The sequence below is a fragment of the Ranitomeya imitator genome, chromosome 6 (assembly GCF_032444005.1).
Source record: "Ranitomeya imitator isolate aRanImi1 chromosome 6, aRanImi1.pri, whole genome shotgun sequence".
Lineage (NCBI taxonomy): Eukaryota > Metazoa > Chordata > Amphibia > Anura > Dendrobatidae > Ranitomeya > Ranitomeya imitator.
The window spans coordinates 49,473,094-49,489,840 of NC_091287.1; the positions used below are offsets into that span (position 1 = coordinate 49,473,094).

Below are 16,747 nucleotides of genomic sequence, written 5' to 3' on the forward strand. Positions count from 1 at the left end.
CATTTTCCCATTAGGGTTAGGGTTAGGGTTGGGGCTAAATTTAGGGTTGGGGTGAAAGTTAAGGTTAGGGTTGGGCTAAAGTTAGGATTAGGGTTGGGGCTACAGTTAGGGTTAGGGCTACAGTTAGGGTTGGGCTAAAGTTAGGGTTAGGGCTGGGGCTAATGTTAGGGTTGGGGCTAAAATTAGGGTTAGGGTTGAGGCTAAAGTTAGGGTTAGGGTTGGGCTAAAGTTAGGGTTGGGGCTAAAGTTAGAGTTAGGGCTACAGTTAGGGTTGGGGCTACAGTTAGGGTTGGGGCTACAGTTAGGGTTGGGGCTAAAGTTAAGGTTAGGGTTGGAGCTAAAGTTAAGGTTGGGGCTACAGTTAGGGTTGGGGCTAAAGTTAGGGTTAGGGTTGGGGCTAAAGTTAGGGTTAGTGTTGGGGCTAAAGTTAGGGTTAGGGTTGGGGCTAAAGTTAGGGTTAGGGTTCGCATCTCGGCTGCAGGAAAATGGCCGCTGCGATCGCCATCTGCGCTCGCGCGGCATCCCGCGGCCATTTTCCTGAAGCCCCGGGAAGCCGAGAAGAACCATCTGCGCACGCGTGGCCTCACAAAGTGAGTTGGACATGCGCACACCACTACGCCACCAACAGAGATCTGGGGGAGAAACAGCGCTGTCACAACACACATATGACCTGACCAGCGTGAGTGACAGCCCAAAATGGTGACTTTACAAAGGTATTTCGGCAGCATAGGTGGGGAATAAAGGCTCACAAAATACACTAATGTAAAGCACAGCTCTGCCCCTATTTAACGCTATTTTTAGCTCTTCTTGAAAAAACGGGGTGACAGGTTCCCTTTAAACTCCAATTGTCTCTTCTCAATCCGAGCCTCCACCTTCCCTAAATTCCTCTGTGATATTAAATTATCCCCTTTTGTATGATTTACCTTTCAAAGCTTAGTATCAGCTGAGAAAAGGGAAATTCTACTCGGTATACCCTCTACGAGGTAAATAATAAATAAATTAAAATGAAGAGGACCCATTACTGACCCCTGTGGAACTTTACTGTTAACTGTAACCAAATTAGAATGTGTTCCAGTAATTATCTATCACGAACCAGTTGTTAACCCAATTACACACATTTTCCCCTAGTCCTATTACTCTTAATTTATGTATCAACGTTTATGTAGCCCTGCATGAAATGCTTTTGAAACTTCTATATTGTGCATACAATATCCATGGCTTTACCCTTGACCAGTCACGAAGTTGCCTACTCAAAAAATTGATTAGATTAGTTTCAGGTGAACTATCCCCCATAAACCCAAGGTGATGTTTGGCTACTATGATATTTTTGTTGAGATACTTCAGGATAGCATTGTTAGCAATAGTGGTCTTTCTATAATGGTGCTTAAAGGGAAACTGTCATATAAAAAAACACTATTAATCTGCAGATATTGATCTCATCTGCAGGTTCATAGCATTCTGAAGCTGCACGATGCCCGCACTTAGTGCTAGCTGTCAATAGGAAATTAACTTCACTACTCCCAGCTGCCTCGGGCTTTCAGTCATAGGGGTGCAGATGTCAGTCAGTACCAGGGCGGGGTTACAGCTGCCGGTTACACAATGCCCTGAGCAGTGACTGAAGTCATTCCGGTCGCACTCCTATGACTGAAAGGCCAAGGTTGCAGGGAGGAATAATAGGTTCATTTCCTCCTGGCAACGGGACTCTTAATCATTGATTATATAATCAATTATTTTTTATACAAAATTAAATGTTGTGTTTTAACAGTTTTCTATTTATTTATTTTTTTTCTGTAGCCACAAGGGGCGTCCCCTTCCATTTACTGATCTGTAAAGGCCCCTTCACATTAAGCGATGCTGCAGCGATACCGACAACGATCCGGATCGCTGCAGCGTCGCTGTTTGGTTGCTGGAGAGCTGTCACACAGACAGCTCTCTCCAGCAACCAACGATCCCGAGGTCCCCGGTAACCAGGGTAAACATCGGGTTACTAAGCGCAGGGCCGCGCTTAGTGACCCGATGTTTACCCTGGTTACCAGCGTAAAAGAAAAAAAAAACAACCACTACATACTTACCTACCGCTGTCTGTCCCCGGCGCTGTGCTTCTCTGCACTCCTCCTGTACTGGCTGTGAGCACAGCGGCCGGAAAGCAGAGCGGTGACGTCACCGCTCTGCTTTCCGACTGACCGACGCTCACAGCCAGTGCAGGAGGAGTGCAGAGAAGCACAGCGCCGGGGACAGACAGCGGTAGGTAAGTATGTAGTGTTTTTTTTTGTTTTACTTTTACGCTGGTAACCAGGGTAAACATCGGGTTACTAAGCGCGGCCCTGCGCTTAGTAACCCGATGTTTACCCTGGTTACCAGTGAAGACATCGCTGGATCGGTGTCACACACGCCGATCCAGCGATGTCAGCGGGAGATCCAGCGACGAAATAAAGTTCTGGACTTTCTTCAGCGACCAACGATCTCCCAGCAGGGGCCTGATCGTTGGTCGCTGTCACACATAACGATTTCCTTAACGATATCGTTGCTACGTCACAAAAAGCAACGATATCGTTAACAATATCGTTATGTGTGAAGGTACCTTAAGTGTTTGAGCATGAAACTTACACACCTAAAATATGTCCGCCTCTTTACATAGGAGACTGCGGTCAGCGTCCAACCGCATCTCTCCTACATTGCGACTGTCTCCAGCTGTGATCTCGGAATGCCCCTTGGACTGTCCAGGTCACAGCTGTGAGTGGAGCCAAGCGCCATTTTGTTGTAGCCTGCAGCTGAGCAGTGAGCTACAATTTCCCCCTGTCACTGTTCTCAGCGTCCCATGTGAGCTGTTACAGGAGATGCCAGCATGAGACGAGTGGTGAGAGCAGTGGTGGAATGGCGGAGACTTCTTCCAGTGGTGAGAACAGTGCAGTAGCCTGACAGTAGTACTATTTCAGGCTGCCGACCACCATCACTGTCATTGCAGTGTTCACAGCACAGCAGAGTAATCATAGATCTGCTGTACTCTGGCACTGACTGAGCTCTGCTATGTTAGTGTAAACCTCATTCTGACATGCCAGAGTTACAGATATCTGAATGAGGTTTACACTGACATAGCAGAGCTGTGTATCTAATCCCATCATGTGTGATACAGCCCGCAGTGCCACATACCTAATACCATAATGTAGAATAGAGCCTGCAGTGATGCATATCCAGCCCCAGCGTGTTATACACTACCGTGTCTAATTCCAAGGTGTGAATTAATAATTTATAATAATAAATAAATAATTTAAAAAAATGGAGCTGGGTCCCCTGTAATTTTCCTAACCAGCTGAGGGAAAGCCGACAGCTGGGGACTGGTGTTGATATTCTGGGAAGAGGACAATAACCATAAAGGTTCCCAGCATATTAATATCAGATAACAGTTGTTTGCTTAGCCTTTATTGGTGGTTATTATATGGGGGATCCCCCAAAAATGACATGGGATCCCTCTATATTTACTAACCAGCAAAGGCTAAACAGACAGCTGTGAGCTGATATTAATATGCTGGTAACCTTTATGGCTATTTTTCCTTTCCCAGAATATTAACGCCAGTCCCCAACTACAGTATCAACTTTCCATCAGTTGGTTAGGAAAATCACGGAGGACCCCACATCCTTTTTTAATTTAATTCTTTTTTTAAGACGCGCCATACACAGATGGACGGTGTTGACTACAAGTCTCACCAGCATCGTTGCATTCAGTACCCGTCGCCTTGGAACAGCGCTATCAGTACTGCTTTTCCCAGGAGTCGGTACATGTCACACTGATGTCACATGGATGTATTGCGGACCACGGTACAGACCAAAAACAGACAAATTAATGTCTTTTGCACACGGACACATGGTCCATGGAAACACAGTGACGTGTGCAGAACCATACCTATGTGTGTAAGTGTCTCTGGTACGTGTGGAAACTGTTACCACGCGTACTGGTGACATTGACTTGTGAAGGGAGCCTTACTCAAAGTGTGAACAATATGGCTCCCACAAAAGTTGATTTCCTTTACAACACACGACAATAGTCGTGATATTTATGAAGGGACATTGTGGCAAAGGAGACAGACATACAGTAATTTAAGAGGTAGAAAGAGTAGAAGATAGCGATGCTCTACTTTCTTTTGCAGTCATCGGGTATCCATCCAAAATGATTTGTTGTCCGAGAAGAAAACAATTCACTAGGACAGCAGTGTGATAAGAGCCAAACTCTCTGCAAACTAGTGAAAAGCGTATGCATACCAAAAAGGTATCGTGTGTGGCTACTATATGGCCTTTGCAGAAAGATGGCCCAATGCTGACTGGTCTTATCTTTTTTTACCATTGAGTAGTAAATAGTTTTGCAAGATTTTCTCGACAAAAGACCCAAATAATTTTTGGAGGTGAGTTGTTACGGTATGCACCATCTCTAACAGCTGGGGACAGGACTATAAAAGGGGACGAGGTGGGTGATCAACTCGGACTCTGTTCCCCTTTCTGTATAGCAGGACAGTATTGTAAGAAATGCAGTGTATTGGGCAACCGTCACAGATTTTGTAACAGAGTCCAGGAGCTCCAAAACATGTCACTGCTGGAATCTGGGAGATGTGCAATGCAAAGAAAATGATTCTCTGCCGCAAGCTTTTTCTTTTGGTCCCTGGGTGGATGCTGGGTATGCTGTTTATGCTGCCAGCATCCTTCCTAATACTAGAGGTCTATCATGTGATTTATCTGATCTCTCATGATAATCTTCCAGCCTGAGATTTACTGAAGCCAAAGAAATGTGCACTCGTCATTTGCAGATTTGGAGTAACCCGGCTTTACAAAGAAACTGGTAAAAAAAAAAATAAAATAAAATAAAAAAAGTTCTGCATTGCAATTATTCGTTAGGGAGTCCTATTCGGCAATAGACTTCTGTTTCATTTTGTCAGTTGCCTAGCACTGGAAATCCTCTACTTGGGTGGAAGCTGAATGTTTATTACAGCACACATGATCCTGGGTAGCCCCGTCTACTGCTTGTCTTTACTGCCTGCCTGCAAGTAAGCAATATACTCCATAAGAACTCTCTTTGTATAACACGCCCCATACAGAACAAATACAATGATGTTTCTGGCAACACAGATGTAGCAGAGTTGACGTGTTACATAGGACTGCTGGAACAACTCCTGTATTATCGTAACTCTATGGCGGTGAGTTGTTTTTTTTTTTTACGCTGTATATTTTAGAAAAAAACGCGCGGAATTGGTGCAGAATATGTGCAACAAAAACTCACCAAAAACTCATTGTTGGAACGTAGCCCAAGAGTCGTCACCAATGCAATAACACTGCAACACTAAAGAGTTAAATGACAAATTGAGCTCAGCCATTGTGGCTTTGGGCTCGCGCAGTGTCCCACCCTGGGGACCTTTGTATTCTAGCATAGTTCATGCGATCGGTAACCGTTACTTATTCCGCAGAGACGGAACCATAGGGCGACAACGGAAGAGATGCTACCAATGTAAATATTTTCTATCGCAATGATACAATGTATCTGTCCCTGATGCAGGGACTATCCCACCACCTTACAGGTACTCTAACAAAAAAAAAAAAAAAAAACATGGTCTATTCCAGCTGTCATTGTTCTGCTTTATGAATGACGTTTTCTGCCTAACAACAGGCCGGGATTGGCGGAGAGAAGAGGACTTCAGGGAGGGAACGTAGGAAGGGACAAGGGGAGATGCAGAAATAAGTGCAGCTCAGAACATTTGTTTAAATGTTTCCTCGCTCCCAGCTGCTTGTCAGCAGCACAGTGGCAGCAATAGACAGGCGGCCATGTATGCCCATGTTCACACTCTGCCCTGCTTCTATGGGGACATCATCTGACACCCTGCCTCATTCCATATAGTAACAGAAATAAAAAAAAAAAAGCACAAGCATTCTTATTGGTCCCTGCATCGCAAGTGCATTTTTCATAGGGAGCATGGGATACAGATCTCGCTGACATTTAGGAAGCATCTATTTACATAAATGCATAAAATAATTAGCAAGATTCCTTTATTGGTAGGCCTCAGATGATATAAGTTGCAGATCTTTGCATCTGCTGCTCCCCACACCCTGTTTTTTTGGTAGATGCCTGCACTGCATATAGTGCTAGAAAATGCAATGTCATATTTGGCAGAGCTACAGCAATTACTGGGTGACACAGGTGCGTAGATAGCGAGGATGTAGCAGAGCTGGTTGTGTTACTTGTCTGTTACTTGTGCATTATGATCACTTTGTAAGCGTGTCGGCAGTAAATGACATATAAAGTGCATTATATTGCTGGGATTTTCTACCAGTTCATTTCATTACTGGGTACAGTAAGCCGCTCCTATGTATAATATGACATAATAAGGGCAGGTGCAGACAGCCATATATTATCTTACCTTAGAAATAGGGACAATTATGTAAATGACACTGATTAAATTCTGATCGGAGTGTCAGCATAGTGTGATCTGATTCTCTCCAGAAGATGGAGAAAAAAGTTCCCCCGTCTTCTCCATTGTGTCAGTGAACGGAAATCAGACTGCACTCAGATGTCATCCGAGTGCAGTCTAATGTTTTCCATTGCCAAGTTCGATCCGAATATCATATCAAACTCGGGCATGCGGCGATTTTTTTTGAGTCGGACATGATGGACATCCCCATAGACTAACACTGGCGCGTTAAACTATTCCTTGCAAATTTAAAGAGCGCAAACTGTTTCCACATCTCATCTGTTTCCATATCCAGAAGGAGAACTGTGAATAATGTGATAAATAAATAAAAAAAAATTGTAAAAATTCATTAGAGCAGCATTTGGAATAGTGAGATATTATGAGGATGACGATCACATAGGAATCCATTTCTACGTTACTGTAAGGAGCATATCTCACATTAATAACCCTGCCTAAACCGATGGAGCAGAGCTGAGTCAGATTTCATTATTCATTATTATTATTATTATATATATGCCATTTTTTGCATTTATTAAAGCTGATTCATAAAGCGCTGCGGTATATGTTGGCGCTATAGAAATAAAATGATTGTTATTAAGTAGTCGATAGTCTATTGGATGAAAGTCAGTATCAAGACACTACGCTTTATGGATACGTTGCACCCCAAATACATATCCTAAGTAGGAGGAAACCCCAAACTTCAGTGTTTTGCACCTTTAAAACTTTCAGACTGGCTGTGAAATGATTAGGCTGTTGGGGGAACCTTCTCCTCTTCCTAGTTGCTTTCCAAGTGACTGCATTTACTAGGCATGCTCAGCAGTAGCTTCATGCAGTGCTGGATTACAATTCTGTAGCTGCTGCACACCAAGTAGACAGGATGCAAGCATGGGGGGACTCACAAGGTAAGTCCTTGTCTTTTCCTTTAGTGTCTCCCCTAATGCAACCTCATTTCCTTGCTGCATACATTGCATGAGAAGAAAACGTTTATGTCTTCAAAGTCATTGCCTGTGAAATGTAGAGCAGCAGAATCCACAGCAAAAAGAAGAAGAAGAAGAAGCAGCAGCCAGTCAGCAGCTGCCTGTGATGAACTGAAGCTAAGTTTCTCTCTGGATTTGAGGCATGTTCCTTCTATTCCTGCAGGATCTGTGACATGTCTGGTAAGATCCAATGTCACCCAGACTGTGGCACTAAGACCTGCTGCCCCCATCATGCACAAGGCTGGTGTTAGGCTCAGCAGTGTGTCCATGTGTGTGCCTCTGGAGATCACCTTCAGTCCTACAGGAGCAAGTGACTATTGCTGAGATTCACATCATGTCCTGTCATTCTTCTGATTCTAGCAGATTATTGCTTTTTCTGTGGCTTTGGCAGGTACTTTTGTGTCCGGTGTGTCGTGCACTTTGCCGTTGGCCATGCTTTGGATACTTAATTATGGCATTTTGTGCAGCTTCTTCACTAGAGGTGGGGTTCTGCCTCAGACATATCAGACATTTTTAGAGGCAAACTCCTGTCCAGCTAGGATAGATCCGCAGCTGATCCTCTCCAGGCACCGATAGAGCCCAGTCGTTCTGATTTACAGCAGAAGCGTATGATGTTGAAGAATGTCTGTCATGTTAATATTGACCAATTGCTGCATCGTCTACTTTAGTTGCAGGGTGTGCGACGCATCACCGAGGATCTATCAGTTGTAGTATCTTCTAGTAACAGCCGGGCTGTGTGCGTTACAACGTACCAAGGTTATACAGCATTTACATCAATGACCCTGTCCTGTGCTCAGGTGTAGAGTAAAAAGCTAGAATCTATATACAAGTCATCTATCAGTCCATCCATCTATCAGTCCATCCATCTATCAGTCCATCCATCAGTCCATCCATCTATCAGTCCATCCATCAGTCCATCCATCTATCAGTCCATCCATCTATCAGTCCATCCATCTATCAGTCCATCCATCTATCAGTCCATCCATCAGTCCATCCATCTATCAGTCCATCCATCTATCAGTCCATCCATCTATCAGTCCATCCATCTATCAGTCCATCCATCTATCAGTCCATCCATCATCAGTCCATCTATCAGTCCATCCATCTATCAGTCCATCCATCTAGCAGTCCAATCATCCATCGGTCCATCCATCTATCAGTCCAATCATCCATCAGTCCATCCCTCTATCAGTCCATCCATCAGTCCATCCATCTATCAGTCCAATCATTCATCAGTCCATCCATCTATCAGTCCATCCATCAGTCCATCCATCTATCAGTCCAATCATCCATCAGTCCATCCATCTATCAGTCCATCTATCAGTCCATCCATCTATCAGTCCAATCATTCATCAGTCCATCCATTTATCAGTCCATCCATCTATCAGTCCATCCATCTATCAGTCCATCCATCAGTCCATCCATCTATCAGTGCATCCATCTATCAGTCCATCCATCAGTCCATCCATCTATCAGTCCATCCATCTATCAGTCCATCCATCTATCAATCCATCCATCCATCAGTCCATCCATCTATCAGTCCAATCATCCATCAGTCCATCCATCTATCAGTCCATCCATCAGTCCAGTCATCCATCAGTCCATCCATCCATCAGTCCATCCATCTATCAGTCCATCCATCAGTCCATCCATCTATCAGTCCATCCATCAGTCCATCCATCTATCAGTCCAATCATCTATCAGTCCATCCATCTATCAGTCCATCCATCAGTCCAGTCATCCATCAGTCCATCCATCCATCAGTCCATCTATCTATCAGTCCATCTATCAGTCCATCCATCTATCAGTCCAATCATCCATCAGTCCATCCATCTATCAGTCCAGTCATCCATCAGTCCATCCATCAGTCCAATCATCCATCAGTCCATCCATCTATCAGTCCATCCATCTATCAGTCCATTCATCTGTCCAAACAACCAACCAACCAACCACTCGACCAAAATCTGTGCTCTTGCCAAACTAAATGCCTTCTGAAGTAATTTTCAGCTAGTAGTTCTATGTTCCAGACATTTTTCAAGCAGATCAGACCCGTTTCATGGTCATTTGCAGAGTCAAGTCCATATAGAGTGATTTGTACACAATCTGTCTCAGTCCGTCCATCCTTCCATCTGTCCAACCAAACATGGAATCGACCACCATCCAATAGCCCGTGTCCATGCAGATATAAGTTTCATCTGCAGGTCAATAGTGGTAAAATCCTGCATTGCTGCATTATTGGAGCAGCAGCTAGAGGGAGAAAATGAACTCATATCTTCCCTTCACATTCAGTCATAGGGGAGGTGTAGCGAGCCTTTACAGTAGCCACAGCTATGGAAGCTGCAGTCACTTCTTCATCACTGCTATTGAACCAGGACGTCGCCAGGGAATGGCAGTAACAGAATCTGTGGTAAGGGTCCGCGCCATGGTGATCTCCTGTTTCGGGTGGAGGATAGAAGATGAGCAAAAGTGACTGCAGGACCATTCTCCTTTGTTGTCCCATTTGAGACTCTGCTAGGGCTGGTTGATATTTGTAAGGGGCAGTTATAGGTATTGGACAGCTCCTTTAAATATTTCATGCTGTAACTGCAAAATAATAGTGGAATTGTGATAAGTCCATATAGAGTGTTTCACATACAATTTGTAGAAAGTATCACCCATTTGTTTATCTGCCTAACCAATAATCCAAATAACCAAATATGCAACCAAGTAACTGAGAAACCAACTAACCAAACAACCATGGAACCAGATATCCGACCAACTAAACATCTATGCCATTAATGAATCAGGCATCCTATAGCCCCATGGCTGTACCCTCATCAAACTAGGTCATTCTAAAACAGTTGTATCTGTGTCATAAGCCTATAGTGTTTCCCGTATAATATGCATCCATTTTTGTGTTTTTCTGTCCAACTAATCATCCAATCAATGAAACAATCAACCAGTCATTCTTTTATTCGGTCAACCAACCATACAATAGCCCAAGGACTGGACTGTAAATCCACTCTGACATGAAATTTCAAAGCGAGTACACCAGCCTCATCAGTTCTAACAGATCTACTTAAATGTATTCAGTTTGTATTGTGAAGTTTGGTGACAGATCCCTTTAATACTTGAAAGTTATACTTGAAAGGGAATCTGTCAGCAGGTTTTTGCTATTTAATCTCAGAGCACCATAATGTAGGGGCAAAGAGCCTAATTCCAGGGATGTGCAACTCAGCAGCTTGCTGTAATTTCAATACAATTAGTGTTTTATCAGCAGGAGACTATCATTGCTGGACTAGAGCTTGCATGCCAGGCAGTCAGGCTAATCTTTGTAACCCCGCCCCTCGCACCATTGATTGGCAGCTTGCTGATAATGTTCAGTGTACATAGGAAGCTGCCAATCAGTGGTGTGGGCGGGGTTATACGGGGCTCAGCATTTATAGCACTGCTACATCTACAACAGACAAAACAAGGATTTTATCAAAACTGCACCAAGCAGCCCAGTAAGTGATACATGTCTGGAATCAAGCTCTCTGCCCTTACGTCCTGTTGCTCTCAGATTCCATAGCAAAAAATCTGCTGACAGATTCCTTTTAAAGTGTACTTTAAAAAAAAAATTTTAGTACCCTTTGCCCAGTTTGTAATGAACATAGGGTAAATAGTTGTGTAAAAATGTTACCAATCGCTTTATTCCTGATTTTTCCACCCTCTTCCGTTCCTTCGGTTGTTCCCCATAAACCGTGTAGACGTAACCTACGACCAAAAGTCAATCTTGATGTGAGTGTCTTAGGAATACATCAAGAGAGCGACCTTCAGTCCACACTAAGGGTGTTGTGTAAAGGGATCCGTTCAACCAACCCGTCATTACTATCCAACAACTCATTCAACCAACCGATCACCTATCTATCCTAAAGTTGTGTTCTTGTTTAAAGGGGTTGTCTGGGGCTTTAACAGTGATGGCCTGTCCTTAGGATAGGTCATCAAAGTCTGATTTGTGGGAATGCGGCACCTGGTACCTCCGCCGATCAGCGGTTCCCATTGTCGGCCGGTACTGCTCATTTTTGGAGCTGCACAGCACAGCTCTGTCGTTGGAGTAATGGATGTTTTCAGGTACAGCACATCCACCCCCTAATGATCTGAATAGGGGGCGGATGTGCAGAAGATGGCCACGGCCACTATACAGTCGACGGACCTGTGCTGCTTAGGTCTCTTTCACACTTCAGTCTTTTGGCGTCAGTTTGAAACCGCCATTTTCGTCAAATAGCGGATCCGCCATTTTTTGGGGGGCGGATCCGCTATTTTCCCATAGACTTGCATTAGCAACGGGTTGTGGCGGATGGTCGTCCGTTCCATCCGCCCCGTGACGGATCCGTCGAACTTTGGCGGACGTCGTCTAGACATCGACGGACATTGCAACGTTTTTTGTCTGCGCCGAAATGGCGGTTCGCGATGGATCCGTCGCGTCCGCCATTTCCTAGAATGGCCGCCTATGGGAGACGGATCCGTCGTGACCATCATTTGGCGGATCCGTCGCCCCAATCCACTTTTTCAATTGAGCATGCTCCAAAAAGTAGATACTTTTCCCAGAAACACAGATGCGTCAAAAAACGGATCCGTTAGAACGGTTTTCTCAACAATTTTGACGGATCCGTCGATCCGTCAAGATATCGGCACAGACTAATGCCAAACAAGTGAAGTGTGAAAGAAGCCTTAGCTCCACAGCTGAGCAGTACCGGCCGACACGTGGAACAGATGATCAGCGGCGGTACCAGGTGTCGCACCCCCAACTACATTGATGACCTATGTTAAGGATAGGTCATCAATGTTAAAATCCGGGACAACCTCTTTAAGTAAGCACTTCTTACAGAATCTCACAATTAACTCTCAATATATAATATCCTAAGATTTCTTAGCAGACTGCCTTTTTTAGCATGCTGTAATATATCGAAAACTGATTTATCATTGAGGAGCATCTGCCACTGTTTTTATATAAAAATGAATGTTATAGTCTAATTTCCTCTATGTGCAGTATTGGGTTATAGGATATCTTACATTTTGCCTGTCCCGTTGCATCAGAACATTGGCTATGAATGGTGGAGCTTTTCTCGGAACATGTCTACAGAATGGAGTTAGTAGACTTCAGATAAGGAGCTTTGGCCAAAATGGTCAACATAAGGTCAATCAACTATCAACATGTCCTGGTTGATGGCTGGACAATGATAGACCTACTAACGAGTAGTGAACGGGTGTTATTTCACATAGAGAAGCTACAGGAAGAAAATAAGCCCAAATTGATGCTCTGTTCTCAAAGATAATAATTTGGACGGGGCTGTAGGAGTTTTGGCTCGAGCTGTTTGAGAAACCTACCCAAAGAACCCAAATGGAGGACACGTTTGCAAGTTATTTCTACTTCTCGGATGTTTTTCTCATAGAGTGCATTTTCCAGAACGCATTCAATGGTTGCATTTCTTTTTTAGATGATTCTACCTGAAAAATTATGAGAAATGTTGCTGCAAATCTGCCTGCAGTGTGTAGAGGACACAGTAATGTGCACACTTTTTATATAGCAGAGGATCTGACTGGGAGTCTCCTTCCCAAAACATTGACAGTATGCTGCACCCATAAAGAAGGGACAGAAGAATCGGTGGTTGTGAACACAAAGCACAGACCCCTCTTTCTCTACTAAAAACACGATCCCGGTAATTATAGCCTTGGGCTTTTAGAATGTTTTGAGTTGTCACATCTGACTATTGCAGCAAATTGCAGGGGTTTTTATCTAGCTCAGATAATCTCGCAGGGACCTCTTGTCACCTAACTGCACCAATTTCACTTATTAAGCCGCAGGTTGCAAGGAGACCTTCGTATTAGAGTGGATTCAATCAGCCATTGCTGCTTCGAATTGCATTTTAGTTGTATTGCAAATTTCAGAATTTGATTTTTCTTTTATAAACTTTTTTTTTAGGGATATTTTCACTGCTGGGGAGATTTTGATATGACTTCATGTGCGATCATTCAAGACCTAGAGGAGTTTCCATCTATAAAGTGAGAGGCACAACTCTTCAGCCCACCCAGAAGTAGGAACCGTTGAAATACTGTAAAAGAGAGGTTGTTTAAGGAGACTTTAATTTTAGAATTGCCATGATCTCCATATCAAGCCCACTGATACCAAGCAATTATCATAAACACTGTATTTACCGTGTGAAGCCACTTTACTGTGGTTCTAACATGACCTGAATTATATGTACACCATATTCAGCTAGTTCTTCCTTTTCAGGGCTAGATGAAGGTTGATGGGGCAGCGATGTGGGTGGTGGTGACCACTTAGATTTTCAAGATGGAAGAGATCTCAGGGCACATGCACCCCTACAAATCAGCCCTGTATATAGCCAGCATTACAGCTCTCATACCTTTCATTAACCCTGCTGTTGTCTTCGGTCAAAAACGACCGACCTTGAACTTCAATATTCTTTAAAATATTCAAGATGCGGCTCTGAAACCCGTGGCCGACCAACCCATCCTCATTTAAGTCAATCAACCACAAGTTTCAGAACCGCATCTTGAACATCCCAAAAAATACCAAAGTTCAAAATCGGCCTCCCCAGACCGAAGACAACAGCAGGGTTAAAAAGGTGGTCCGAAGTCCAAATTAGTTTTAATCCTAAATCCCTATCTATTTAGTGCCATAATCAAAACTATTTTCTAATATACTTGAATTAAAAATTCCCTATCACGGGTTTACTGTGACAGAGAGGGGCCAGAAGACCACAAAGTCTGATTTCACATACTCCTGCACTGATTAGAAGCACATCTCCTTCTTATTAAATGGTACAAGTTTCTGTTAGCATTGCAGGGGTTAAACTGTTCAGCTTAGAATCTCTGAAGCCTCCCTTCATGAATGATCTCAGCTGTTCAGTATTGGCCACTCTCCTCTGCTATATACACTCACCTCTGGCAATGTGGATTGCCAGTGTTAAGTCTTGTACTGCCCGGTGTGGAGTGGAGGAGTCGGTTGTTGGTAAAGACGTTTGGAGTATTGTTCTGTGACTGTTGCTTGGACTTTTTAGGCTGTTTGCAAATCATCTTCCTCTCATATTTGGTTTGTTTCCCTCTGTTGTCTACAAGTGCATATTTGAAGGATTTGGTATTTTTCCTTTATCCCTGTATCCTTCCTTGTATATTTGGTTTGTGTATATTCATACACTATTACTCTCCACTTCCCTGGGTGGGAGAGGGGGTAGATATAGGGCTGATTCATGAGTTCAGCAAGGTACGTGGCTCTGGTGTCTTCACCATCAGATGTAATCTGGGGAGCAGAGATAGCTAGAGCACCCCTAGCGTTAGGGACAGGGAAGGAGCCCCTGGCCCTGGGTAATCTGAGAGCAGAGTCATGATACTATCCTATTCTAACTACAATGTCCAACTGCTTTTTTTTCACTTTCTTTTTGATGATGCTTCATTTGAGTACCCCCAGTTAAATCTGGGATTCTCAAACTATAATAGCCATTTCTCAGCCCAAGCCTCCAGTTTATATATATTTTTTCTATCATTAAATTATCCTCTTCTGTGTTGATTACCATGCAGAGTTTACTATCATCTGTAAATATTGAAATTCTACTCTATAGCTCTGGCAAAAATTAAGAGACCACTGCAAAATGTTCAGTTTGTCTGATTGTTCTCTTTATAGGTATATTTTTGAGTAAAATGTAAATTGTTCTTTCATTCTATAAACTACTGACAACATGTCTCTGAATTTCCAAGCAATAAATTTAGTATTTTTTTTCTGTAAAGGAGAAATGGTCAAACTGTTTCAAAAAATAGTGCTTTCAGACCTCAAATAATGCAAAGAAAACAAGTTCATAATCATTTAGAAACAACAATACTAATGTTTTAACTCAGGAAGAGATCAGAAATCAATATTTTGTGGCATAACCATGATTTTTAATCACAGCTTTCATGTGTCTTGGCATGCTTTCCTCCAGTCTTTCACACTGCTTCTGGCACAAAAATGTAAGCAGTTCTTCTTTGTGTGATGGCTTGTGACTATCCATCATCCTCTTGATTACATTAAAGAGGTTTTCAATGAGGTTCAGGTCTGGAGATTGGGCTGCCCATGACAGGGTTTTGATGTGGTAACATAGTTTTTAAGGTTGAAGGAAGACTTTAAGTCCATCTAGTTCAACCCATAGCCTAACCTAACATGCCCTAACATGTTGATCCAAAGGAAGGCAAAAAAAAACCATGTGGCAAAGAGTAAGCTCCACATTGGGGAAAAAAATTCCTTCCCGACTCCACATACGGCAATCAGACTAGTTCCCTGGATCAACGCCCTATCAAGGAATCTAGTATATATACCCAGTAACATTATACTTTTCCGGAAAGGTATCCAGTCCCCTCTTAAATTTAAGTAATGAATCACTCATTACAACATCATACGGCAGAGAGTTCCATAGTCTCACTGCTCTTACAGTATAGAATCCGCGTCTGTTATTATGCTTAAACCTTCTTTCCTCCAGACGCAGAGGATGCCCCCTTGTCCCTGTCTCAGGTCTATGATTAAAAAGATCATCAGAAAGGTCTTTGTACTGTCCCCTCATATATTTATACATTAACATAAGATCACCCCTTAGCCTTTGTTTTTCCAAACTAAATAGGACCAAGTGTAATAACCTATCTTGGTATTGCAGACCCCCCAGTCCTCTAATAACCTTGGTCGCTCTTCTCTGCACCCGCTCCAGTTCAGCTATGTCTTTCTTATACACCGGAGACCAGAACTGTGCACAGTATTCTAAGTGTGGTCGAACTAGTGACTTGTAGAGAGGTAAAATTATGTTCTCCTCATGAGCATCTATGCCTCTTTTAATGCATCCCATTATTTTATTTGCCTTTGTAGCAGCTGCCTGACACTGGCCACTAAATGTGAGTTTGTCATCCACCCATACTCCCAGGTCTTTTTCATTGACAGTTTTGCCCAGACTTTTAGAATTAAGCAAATAGTTATACATCTTATTACTTCTACCCAAGTGCATGACCTTACATTTATCCCCATTAAAGCTCATTTGCCATTTATCAGCTCAAGCTTCTAGTTTACATAAATCATCCTGTAATATAAAATTGTCCTCCTCTGTATTGATTACCCTACAGAGTTTAGTGTCATCTGCAAATGTTGAAATTCCACTCTGAATGCCCCCTACAAGATCATTAATAAATATGTTAAAAAGAAGAGGGCCCAATACTGACCCCTGTGGTACCCCACTGCTAACTGCGACCCAGTCCGAGTGTGCTCCATTAATAACCACCCTTTGTTTCCTATCCCTGAGCCAGCTCTTAACCCACTTACAC

General features: G+C 43.1%; 1 protein-coding gene across 1 annotated transcript in view; it reads left to right on the forward strand.

Annotated features, from left to right (window-relative positions):
- Window positions 1–7,230: 7,230 nt before the first annotated feature.
- JCAD (junctional cadherin 5 associated) overlaps window positions 7,231–16,747 on the forward strand; it is a 117,814-nt gene continuing 108,297 nt past the window's right edge. The window contains exon 1 of the mRNA XM_069729639.1: window positions 7,231–7,351. The gene's annotated coding sequence lies outside the window, so the exon portion shown is untranslated. The remainder of the gene's footprint in view (window positions 7,352–16,747) is intronic.